The following is a 12,025-nucleotide window of genomic DNA, read 5'->3' on the forward strand; positions in this document are numbered from 1 at the left end:
TATTGAAAGAGAAAGGCCATGGAACTTCAGGCTCATAAAACTGGTGCTCCTTTCCTAGTTTAATACTGTAGCTGTGGCTCTGTAGCTTCTGAAAATCATATTTACAGGTGTGAGTAAGAAACCAGTCGTGTTTTGGCTGTGATTGTGATCCTTGGCTGTAGGTGCTTGATAATGAGTGGCGGGTGGACTCTGGCGTGTGAAAGTTCTCCTCTACTACAAGATTTGTCTGATAAGGAAAGAAAAAAGATACTGGAATTCACTGAATGCCAGAGAAATTGAAGAGCTTCAGTTTCATTTCTGATATGAATGATCTGTTTTGTAATGTCTGCTTTACTGGACATTTGGTACTGGATCAAATTATTCTCCCTTTGACTTAAACTGGAATAATTCCCTTACCTCTTCTTCCAGTGTTATTACATCACAGAGCATTTCTTCTGCTCAGTGCAATAAAAAAGCTCTTTGGTCTCTTTATTTATTCAGATCCTCAGAGGTGACATGATAAGGATGACTTGATGATTTTTGAAGTGTGGTTGCTGAAGAGAATTAAGAGAAGTAGAACTAACTCAAAGAGGCTACCTGCTGTCCTTCAGGTCATCATTGTTGAAAGAGGATTTTAAAATACTGTATGTTTTAATAAGGTTTGTCTTTTTTAAGTAAAGAGCAGTGGGAAGCTTCAGGCTGTGATTTCCTTCCATTGAGATTTTTCTGGCTTTACCTTGCCTATAGAAAATGGCATTCAAAATGTCTGAAACATTTGTGAGTTTGATGGTGTTAAAACATTTTGCTTGCTTGTGCTATTAACATTTAATTAGCCATCTGTTTGAAAAGGATAACTTTAATTGAACCCTCGTAATTTTCAGGCTATTACTCAAACCCATAGCCAAGAACGAAAACAGACAGATGCCTAAGTCCTCCTTTTTGGTCCTAGTTCCTCCTTAAAAAAACCCAACCAACTCTGTGTGAAGAGAAGGAACAGTATCTTTTCTCACCATTGGAAATAAATCTTTGTCCGGTAGAGGCAGCCGGCTGTGAGCTGTTGGACTCATTTTCCTGAAAATTTTAAAATGAGTAACAGTGGTGCAGAGGAAAAAAAGTCATCCTCCTAGAAAAACTGGCATGATACACAAATCCTTTAGGAGACTCCTTGGTTTGGGACCTGACTTCATACTTTCATGCAGAGTTGGCAGTGGCAACAGCCAGAGATGTAATTCTCCCCTCTGCTTGGTTGTTGGGAGGAGGTCACCAAGCAGTGCTTCAGGAGCAGCTCTCAACTGTTCAGCTCTTGATTCTCCCCCTGTACTCAGCACTGGTGAGGCCACAGCTTGAGTCCTGTGTCCAGTTCTGGGCCTCTCACTTCAGAAAGGACATTGAGGTGCTGGAGCAAGTCCAGAGAGGGGCAGCGAAGCTGGTGAAGAGTCTGGTGCACAAGTCTGATGAGGAGCAGCTGAGGTAGCTGCTGGTGTTTAGTCTGGAGAGAAGGATGTTTAGCAGAGTTGTCACTCTCTACAGCTACCTGGAAGTAGGGTGTAGCCAGGTGAAGGTCAGCCTCTTCTCCCAGGCAACCAGCAACACGACAAGAGGCATAGCCTTAAGCTGCAGCAGGGGAGACTTAGGTTGGACATTAAGAGGAATTTCACAAAAAGGGTGATTAGACAGGGTGGTGGAGTCACCGTCCCTGGAGGTGTTTAAGGAAAGACCGGATGTGGCACTCAGTACCATGATCTGGTTGACATCGTGGTGTTCGGTCAGACTTCATGATCTCAGAGGGCTTTTCCAACCTGATTGATTCTGTGATTCCGTGACAGCTTCGTGATGCCAGATCACACTTCGGCCATTCCGTGTATGGCCCTGCAGCCCGTGCTGAGCAGGGCCATCCCGGAGCCTTCTCCCCGCCTGCTGGGCCGCGCTTCCCGGCCTACAGCCCCCGCCGCGCGTCTGGCGCATGCGCCCCAGCAGCGGCGTGTGAGGCCGCCGGGTTGGGGCTGGGCGCCCGCCCTGAGGCGACAGCGGTGGCGGCAGCAGGTAGGTGCCGGGACAAGTGCGTGCCGTGGCGGGCGGGGACCGCCCTTCGCTCTCCGGGGCCCTCAGCCCTGCACCTCCCCCCGCGCTGGGGGCGCTCCCCAGGAGCGATTGTGCCACCTGTGCGGCGCCCCCCTGCCCTGCTGCCCCGTGGGGCGGAGCGGGGACCGAGGCCGCCGCTGCTGGGGCTGTGTGCGGGGCGGGGGAGGCGCGGCCGTGGCTCCGCTTGCCGGACTGTGGCGGGAAAGCAGGGAAGGACCCTGGCCCAAGGAGGGCTCCGCGCACCGGCCGCGCTGACGCAGGGACTGGCTCTGGGGAGTGACTCACGCTGTGCTTCTCCGTCAGAGCTGCCCGGGGCACGTTCTTCCTGCGTCCCGCTCCCCCCGCCTGGGCTCCCCGTGCTCCCCTGGACGTGCCTTTCCTCTCACCCGCCTCTTCTCGTGCCCGTGGTTGCGACTCCCAGGGGTCCTGCTGTGCCATACTCATCTGCTCTCCACGCCTGCGCCTTTTCGGAGGTGCCCCGGAGGAGAGAGTCTGTCTCCTGTCTGGTTGGGGGAAGGAACAGTCCCGAAACATAAATGGAAATATGGCAGTATCCTCTAGGCAATGGGCACAAATAGACGTGCCGCAGACCCTGTGATTGTCAGCTATAATAAATGTTAGAAGGAGAGCAGGAGACAGATACAATTCTTTGTACCTGGTGATGTAAATCCAAGGAAGCGAAGAGTCATGCAGATTTAAATCTCATTGCAGGCAGTGGCTGTGGTCTCCGGGACGGCTCTTGATGTCTCTTCACAGAACTGGTAAGGGCGGGACAAAAGATTTCCTGTGTGTGGCTTTGCTTCCTTCCTAATATTTTGAGGGATGCCTGGATTTAAGCTTTTCCTTCTAACCAAGTCAGTTTCACTGCTGGTGTGTGGGGATTTTATGTCATGTCGTAGCGTCCTACTTCATGATGTCTCAGCCCTACTCTGCATGGCCTGCTGTGATTTTTTTTTTTTTTTAAGGGGGGAAGTGGGAATAAAGGAAGAAGAGTGCCTTGAGGAAATGGAGGATCCTTTAATGCAAATAGATGGGAGAACGAAGCAGTCTTACTGGAATTAAAATCAGTGGCGTTTTAGTAGTGCAAGGCTGGATCTTAAAATCACTCAAGAAGGAACTGTCAGCCTAGCAGGAGTGGGGCACTGCTATGCTTCTGCTGAGCTGTTGATCAGGATACAGTTGCTTGCTGGATAATCTGAATTCTAGAATAGTTTTTCAGCTGCTACAGAGTCTGGAGTGGTGGCCTGGAAAGAAGCAGCCACGGGAACAAAATTAAATTTAATTATTTATTTCTGGATTCACGCAATGTGTGTGTGACTGTCCCTGTGCAGGAACAAAGGCTGAATTCCTACTCTGGAGAATTCAAAAAGTAAAAGGGAAGGAAGAGGGTGTGAAGAGGCATGACATGTAATTAAAGAGGTCAGGGTGGGGACTAGTTGTGTCGTGTTGATACAATGTTCATTCTGTATTTAACATTAAAATGACAAATACTGCCTACTTAATTCCTGGTTATGATTATATTTTGAGAATGGGGTTTGATATTTTTAGGGAGATGTCATTCATAGTGACTCTTCTTTGGAAGAGGGATGAAGGGAATTCCCTGAGGGTCAGCAGAGAGGAAGGGCATATTTCTGGAAGAATTGTACTGGTCAGGGAGTGATAGAATTGAAGTGAGGAAAGTACTGCATGCTTTCTCAGGACTGAAATAATTACCTAGTTTTAGGTGTTTCTGCTAATGTTGTTTAGATTTTTCTTGTTTGCTGTGCTTTTAAGCTGTCACTTTCCCACAAGGTGGGATCTTTTGCCAATCTCAGTGTTCTAAAGAACCTTGACAATCTTAAAAGATAGGCAATAATCAAAATACTTGGCTTTTGAAAATTAATGTGTCTTACCTAAGATGACATGGTAACAGTAGATATCTGTGTGAGAGCTGCCAGTCTTAGTTCCATTTTTGGTGAATTGATTTGTGTGTTGCAAAATTGTTTCCCATGTTTGGTATCTGGGATGCTTTGACAAATTGGTGATACCATGTTTGAGGCAATAATGGTTGGAATGATGTCTCTTCCTGGCTGTTGATTGCAAACTTCTCACCAACAGATCAGAAGTAACAAAAACTTAAAAAAAAAAAAAAAATCCTAAGAAGCATTGCAACTTTATCTGCAGTGGTAAAGTTAAGATGCTTTATATTTTGGTGCATATATTTTATATGTATTGTGGTCCTACAGCTCTACTAGCTAAATCAGCAGTGACCCTTGCTGATGATCTGTATCACACTGGTTATTCTAGATCCTACCCTAATTGAAATGGATAAGATACAGAGAATTTGCAACTGTCCAGTAGGAGGAGGTAAACAAACAGCTTCATTCTGTGTTGTGAGTGTGGTGTCCTTAGTGTCCCTTAAGAGGTGGAGAGGCTTTGGTACTTCAGGTTTGTGTCCTCAGCCACACAAAGACTTGCCTGAACTTCTTTCTCTGCCACTTTTTATCCTAGGGTCATGGGGTTTGATACATAAAGCTTACACAGGCTCAGTATCTGGGAATGCTGGGGGAAACCTCATTTGTCAGCTGTGTTACTGTTGACATGGGGTAGGGAAGAGAAGGATGTTGTCTTGCCATATTTGTTTTGTCTTTGAGGAAGTCTCAGATTTTTTTTAAACTGGAGCACAAGCAGTTACATTAGTAACAGAGCAATTTTGTTTCTGACTTAAGGAAAACACCCTGGAAGAAATGCAAACAGGCTTATTTTATGAGATAGGTGAAGAGAAGAGAGTATATTGGTATTAGTATGACAACAAGAACTGTTGTTACTGCCCAGTAAGTGCTGGCTGAGAAGTATTTGATAATTCCGAGATGAGAAAGTCCATAACCTGACAGTCCATTTTTCTCTAGAGAAGAAATCTTCCTGATCCCCAGAATCAGGAAATATCAGAGGTTTTGTCCTGTTTTATTACAAATGTTAACAATCATTTTATATTCTGCTTTTTTTCCTCTTAAGTGATCTGTGCATATAAATTTCTGCAGGAGCAAGATCTAAGTAATCCAACATGACGTGCTAGAAAAAAGCTTTGCAAACAGTCCTGAGAGGTGTTTTGAGTGTTACTAACCTCTTCAGAAAGTCGAGTCCTGTAAAGACAGAGTCCTGAAGGAAAGAAGTTTTGAATGCTGTGGGATATACTTGCCTTAAAAGCCATTTTCTGGTGCCAAATGAAGAGAGACTTGCTCGGAGTCCTGTGAAGTGAAGCTGACTTCTTTTGCAAGTACTGGAGCAAATAGTAACAAAATAGAGCTACAGGAGAGAGATCTGAAACAAGCCTTTCCTGTGCCTCACCCAGGTAACAGCAAACCATGACAGCAAAACCTCTGCAAATCCTCTGAGGTCCTGTCAAGGAAGAGTTGTTGGTTCGTTGTCTCTGGGAGCAGTAGGTTGAGATCAGCTTGAGAATCAAACTTCCACCTGGGTGAGCCTACAAGGGCTGGTGATGGAGACAGCCTCGGATGGCACTGTTTGTCACAGCTCAGGACAGGAGTGTGATATAAAAGACTTCATACTACCTGACTTTACGTAACTGTCAGTTCAGTTTAACCTTTCTTTGATTTGTACAGCCCCACATCTCTAACAGAAATATTTTCTTTCAAGTTTCTGTATTCAAATGAAACTGGACAATTGTAATTGCTTTATGGACACCCCCATAAATAGTTTGCAGTCTTGCAATGGACCGGAAGGTAAACAACTCTTCTGAAAATTTTTTGGAAAAACAAATTTCTATAGAGTTCTGCAGAAGTGCCCTGGTCCTGCACTGTGCTTATTTGGGTGAAAATGCCCATTTATTGTGCAGTACTTGACCCTCATGGAAGATATGTTTAGACGCTAATCAGAAATCTTTGGTTTATATTTGCATAGTGGTGTTTAACATGGAATTGCCTTTACCCTAAGCCTTGAAGACTTAGGGTGACTGCAAGCCTGCCTTTTTTGGCACATACAGATTTTCTTGCCTCTGTGTTGGAAGCAAGGAGAATTTTGCTGTGCAGTGAGAGTGAACACCATGCTAATTTGTATCCTGGCCTCTTTTCCTAACTTCATTTGGTGCAGATAGAAAATCCTAAAAACTATTGTTCCTATACTCAACAGTAATCCTCCTGTGTGAGTTGCAAGGAGCACTCTCTATTCCTGTGATGTATCTTCTCACCACTCCAATAACTGGAGTACCAGGAAAGGGGAACTTTCCTCTGATTCGAAGGGTCTTGGCTAACAAGAGGTTCACCACAGAGGTGCAGTTCATGCTTAGTTGGCATGCTATTTGCTTTGGAGCCAGGTAAATAAAGGCAGTTCTGCTCTGGAAATAAAGTATCTGTTGATGTGTGGGGTATCTGCATTCTACATAAGTAGGTATTACGTAGGGGTGTTTTTGAGATAAGTTTGACATATTGAACTGTGGTCAGAAAGTCCATCTGTGGACTGTCTGTCCAATGCATAAGTGGTAGGCAACAGGATTCCACTTTTTCACATCTTTATTTTCAAAATGGACATGCAGTGGGAACAAAACTGCAAGTTACTTGTTTTGTTTCTTTTGTGTAAACTGACCATGGTTCAACAGCTTCAACTCCACTGGGGCTCTCTCTCTCCTTGCAGCAGGCATTGCTGGACACCGGGCAGTGCGAGGAGCAGAACTGTTGCATTAAACTACCTTTTAGTTACATTTCTGCATATTGAAAATTACATTCCCAATGAGGGCAGGAATCCACAAGATGCTTAATGGCAGGGGGCACAGAGTTCCAGTTTACTTTTTGTTGTCTCTGTTGCTCTAATAGTGCCCTGAGGCAGCTGGGAGGAAACACATTGCCCTACCACATTCCTGCTGTCAGTATGTGATCCCAGTTGATGACTGGGCAGCACTGGAGTCCTGGGTCATGCTTCTGCAGTCAGTGGCATAACCTGTCAGCAGCTTGCCTGCCTGCCTGGCTCTGCAAGCCTCTCCTTCCGCTGTTCTCCAGGTCTTTCAGCCCCCTTTGAGACCTGCCCTAGGCTTTTGGTGCATCTCTGATTCACTTCCAGTGCTACAAGAAGTGGACTAAGGGCAGTTAATGTTCCCAGCTGTTCATTTCCAGTCACGTTGTAGAGAGGAAGCCTGAAGGCCACCTCAGCACTTCCAGCCTGCATTTGTATGTGTTGCTCAACAGCCAGTGCAGTGTAAGGCTGGTTGTGGTTTCTGTCTAAGGCCTCAGACAGAAAATTTGGGATGAGCCAGGTTCACTAACACCATATTGACTCCTTTACCACTGTCTGTGTCAGTGTCTGTGTGGGATTCTGCATTTTTTACAAAGCCAGAGTGTCAGAGTGTGAGGGACAGGAACTCTGCATCGTCTGTGCCTTGGTCAGGTGTGTGGCTGTGCTTTGTTCACTTAAATATTTGTTTGTGAAGCTGGAGTTCTCTTCTGTCTCTGTGTGCAAAGCAAATATTGACTTGTGGACTAATGGCATTTGCAGCTCCAGGATATGCCATTGCCTGACCTGAGGGAGACACTGATCAGGGCAGGGAATGAAGGCCAAAGGCATCCTGCTGAGTGTTTCCCTTGGACATTTAATTGAGCAAATCAGGATTATAATTTGGAAAACATACGTTTTCTGGTTGTGAGAAGATAAAATTGAACTGCCTGGTTCAGTGCTGAGCTTTTGTCTGATTTCTGAGAGAAGATGTTAAATTGGACACAATCTACTTGGGATTTCAAAAGCTGAGCTGGAAGAGGCTTCTAGAACTACATCTGCGTGCATAGCCTCCTGATGGGTACTGTGACTTCCAATCACTTCTCTCTCTTCCAAAGCTTTTTTTCTTAATAAAGGAAAAGAATAGAGAACAGTGGAAACCAGCTGACAATCTAGAGGTGGCAGTGGGATTTACTGTATACACTGTTGCTTTCTGTTCATTAAACATAAAGGAAAAGAGAGTTTTTCCCATGCTAGCTTACTGTCAGAAGAGGTGTTTTAACTGTCAGAAAAGAGGTGCAGTTCTTGTAACCATGAATGAAAATTGTTCTAGAAAGAATTGTTATGGTTGTTTGCTTGTTCTTCTCCTTCTGATGATACTCAGAGGAGGTTCCTGCAAAGTAACTGATTGTAGTTTTCAGGATACAAAAACATTGCTTGATAAAATGTTTGTTTTCTGCACAGTCTGCTAGATGTATGCTGACTTTTTGGTGGATTTTTTTTTTCTTCTTTTTTTTCTTTCTATTTTTCCCTAAAATCAGTGGGGGAAGAACACTCCTGCGAAGGAGTTTCTGTCCCAAAATAAAGGTTCTACTGAAAGGCTCCAGATGGTGTCATTTCATGCTTAGCACATCCAGGCACTACCACCACAGACTTAGGTGGTGATCACGTGGCTAAAGAGACCAAGCAGGTAAAACACAGGCAGCAGGAGATGTTTGGTGTTTGCCAGGAGCCAGGTAATTGAAATCTCTCATACTACAGGTGTGGGGAAGAGACAGTGTCCAGAGGAGGCACAGTATTTCCAAGTGGAAGTAAATTTGCAGGACTCCTTTGCAAACATCAATTTCTAAAGGACATGTGTACTCGGAAATAAACTATTTGTACGTAATCCTGCATGGTGTGTGTTTGCAACTCCAACAAAGGTGTTGTGTTGCAGGTGGAGTTCTTCAAATGGCTGTACTTGATGCTGACTGTGGGCTTCCCTTGCAGCCTTCTTTTTCAGGTACATCACACCTGTCTTCTAGCAGGCTGGAATCAATGGTGATGATTTGTTTTGGACTCTGAATTCAAAAAGTAAATCTGTGGTTTGTACTATTTGTATAATAGGTACTATTTGCATTTTAGCAAAAAATACATTTCTTTCAAAATATGAAGACTACTTGTTGTATGACCAAAATTGCTTCATGTGAGAAACTTAAATTGCCTTTAAACATGGGAGATGCTCCTTAATGTGTGGGTGAAACTAGTTTTAATTTTATAGTGCTGAGGGTTTGGGAGTTGCCATTAATATTTGTTGGATCTGATATGTTTTTTCCTTTGTATTTCTTACTGTTCCTTTATTTCAGAAGTGTGTACATGGCAAATAACACAGCAATTTCACACATGTGGTTTCATAAGCTTTGTGGAGCCCCTTTTGTTACTTGCTGTCTCTGGGCTAGGAGAGCTTGAGAGTTGCTTTAGGTTTATATCCCTCAGTCAAAGGAAAGACCTTACTGTGTCAATCCCACGTACCAGATATCATCCTCCTCCTGGCTCGCACTAGGTGGTGCCCGGCTATGTCAGGGAACGTTCTTCCCAGTTCCTGCGATGCTGGAAGGGCTGGTTCAGTGACCTCAGCACCTTCTCTTGGAGACACCTGGCTCTGAGAGCAGTGCCCAGGGCAGTGTCTCCACGTGCCACAGGAAGAGTCTTCCCTTGGTGTGATTCCTGCTGCTCACCCTGCCCTTCTGTACAACCATGCCAGCAGCAAGGTGAGCCTCACGCTCTTTCTGGGCTCTGTCCCCGATGGGTGCTTGCAGGAAGGCTTCTATGGAAATCAGGGGCAGTAAAAACCTGCCCACCAAGTTCAGGGCTCTAAGTCAGGGATAGGAGAGCAGGCAGGGGAGTGATTCCCAGCAAGGTAGAGGCCAGGGTGTGATGCCTGGACAAGGGAGGGTGTTCCATCTGCTACACCTATCTTGGGACAAGGAGAGACTTACTCAGCACTCTCCTGCCCTGTTTCTGATCACTATGGTTAATACCCTTATTACGTTTTTTTTTTCTCAGCCACATGCCTGACACCCTTGCCTGGCTCCTCCACAGCAAGTTGGGTCAGCAGTGGTTTTGCATGCAATGAAGGTTAAAAAAGGCTGAGGGGTATCTCTACCCACTAGCTCAAGACACTGAGGATGGATTTGGAGCACAGGCAATGAGAAACATGGCAGATGTACTGACTGCATTCCTGATAAAAGCCGTTGGAAACAGGGTTAACTAGGCTGAGAGAAGGTAGGGGAGAAGGACACATTACAGGCTTAGGAACAGAGCAGCCATGGTTGCAAGGCAGTGAAAAAAGCATCAAAATACATTCACAGCAATGTTGAAAGGGAAGTAAGTAATGTCAGTCAATTTACCTTCTTGGGTTGCATGGTCTGTGCGTTCCCATATAACATGAGCATGCAGATGCTCATTTTGTAATTGTTGTTATGTCTTCAACTACTAAGAGAAGACTTGGTGCTAAGGGAACAAATGGGACTAGCATGTAGGGAAGAACAGACAAACATTTACAGAACTAGTGGACATGTAACTGACCATCCTGTGGATTACGTTACTTCTCAGAAACAAAAGCTGAATTTTATTTTTTTGTTTGTGATTCTATTTGCCCTAAGAGTTGGTGTCAGAATGGATCAGAGTGTCTGTTCATCCATGCTGGCCTTTCTCAGGCACAGTGCTATTTAAATCTGTAAGGAGGAAACCTTATTATTTGTATTCCCACATGTTGGAAATGATGAAAGTTTACAGGAAAGCTTTACAGATATGAATGTTTAGCAGAAGGCTCTCTGAATATGGAATCTGTAAGTAAAATAGAAATGAAAGCAAGTTTTGATGTAGAAGAGTAAAAAATGTCTGAAGCTAGAGTTGCTGAGCCAGTTGGTACTGGACAACTAGGAAGGCGAAGGTTATGTTGAGTTGGAAAGAGGTTTTATAGCTAGAGCAAAGGATATGTTGACCACAAATAAAGAAGATGTTTTTAGCAAGCAGAAAGAGGTCTCAAGAAAAGCAAAAGATACTATAGGCAAACCAAACCCATGCTTTTACCAAGTAGAAAAAGGTCTAAGAATTTTCCACTGCAAGAAAAGTGAAAAACAACTTTAAGCTTAAACTGTAACATAATATGGTAATGGTGGTAGTTATGGTAGGCTATAGGTAAATGTAAAGGTATTGTGTATGATGCTGATTGGTTTTTATGTATTAAAATGCTGCGTAAAAAAACTATATAATGCATTGTAACCAGAGCTAAAGTGGCTTCAGGCATGGCAAAGCTGTAGCTGGCAGCTTTAGGTGTGGCTCTGTCACCCATGACCCAAGACTGCTGTAACATCTTTGATACAATAAACACCATTTTGAAGAGCCGCCTGTTGTCCCCATGTCCTTCAATCCATTCTTCTACACCCAGACACAGATTTTTTTTTTATGCTTTTGCAGTGTTTTACAGCTGCTTATCTTGGAGTGCTGTAGCAAGTTGCTTCCTGGCTGCAGGTGCTAGCTGGAAAGTTCACTGAGATACAAAGGCTTGTACTAATCAGCACTGTGAAATAACCTGGATAGGGCCTGTGGGATGAATCCCTGGGGTCTCTCCTTTTAGCAGCTTACAGTAATAAGTAGCTTTACTGAAAAGGGAAGCTGGAAAAGCCATCCTAGGTGTGCAAATGTTAGTTTCTCCCAGGTTCTTTCCTAAGGAAGTGTGAATGACTGATCTATCCCAGCACTGGCTTTATCTGCTTGGTAGAGGTGGCTCTTGCTGTCTCGCACAAACAAATTGACGTTGATAATAAAGTCCGGAATCTATCTGATTACTGAACTATTCCATGGTTTTCCTGGAAATCCCCATAGAAATCCCCACAAAAATCTGCTTTTAACTAGTGTCAGGAAAGCAAGGAGGGGAGCTCTATTGCCTGATTTAGTTCAGAGGACCCTGGTTTGTGTCTCATTGCAGAGGTACTCGATACCATCTTATCCACATGCTTCAGGGAGTTGTTTTCTGCAGCCCTACATAGTTTACTCATGTGCTTTGTGGTGCTGCTGCTAAAGTCTCTTTTGGACTTATTGCATCTAATGATACTCCCTTAAACCCTTTTCACTGCTCCTGTCCCTTCTCCATGGTCAGCGTCTTCAGAGAATGATGATGTATGGGGTGTCTTCTTAGTTTACGTCATTAAGTACAGAACTCACAATATGCAATGGAAAAGGTGTTGAAAGTTGACTTGTTTTTTTGACATTCTTTCAA

At 44.3% G+C, this 12,025-nt stretch overlaps 1 protein-coding gene across 2 annotated transcripts in view; it reads left to right on the forward strand.

Moving 5' to 3' along the window:
• Positions 1-1,956: 1,956 nt before the first annotated feature.
• SGSM3 (small G protein signaling modulator 3) overlaps positions 1,957-12,025 on the forward strand; it is a 31,921-nt gene continuing 21,852 nt past the window's right edge. Inside the window, exons 1-2 of one of the 2 annotated variants that reach the window (XM_066184187.1) lie at positions 1,957-2,022; positions 2,773-2,822. The gene's annotated coding sequence lies outside the window, so the exon portion shown is untranslated. Of the gene's footprint in view, positions 2,023-2,772; positions 2,823-6,883; positions 8,765-12,025 lie in introns of those variants that run through there. The other variant, XM_066184188.1, reaches the window with a different exon arrangement.

The sequence above is a fragment of the Chamaea fasciata genome, unplaced genomic scaffold (assembly GCF_029207755.1).
Source record: "Chamaea fasciata isolate MVZ Bird 193981 ecotype frontalis unplaced genomic scaffold, bChaFas1.0.hap1 SCAF_5, whole genome shotgun sequence".
In the NCBI taxonomy this organism is placed as follows: Eukaryota; Metazoa; Chordata; class Aves; order Passeriformes; family Sylviidae; genus Chamaea; species Chamaea fasciata.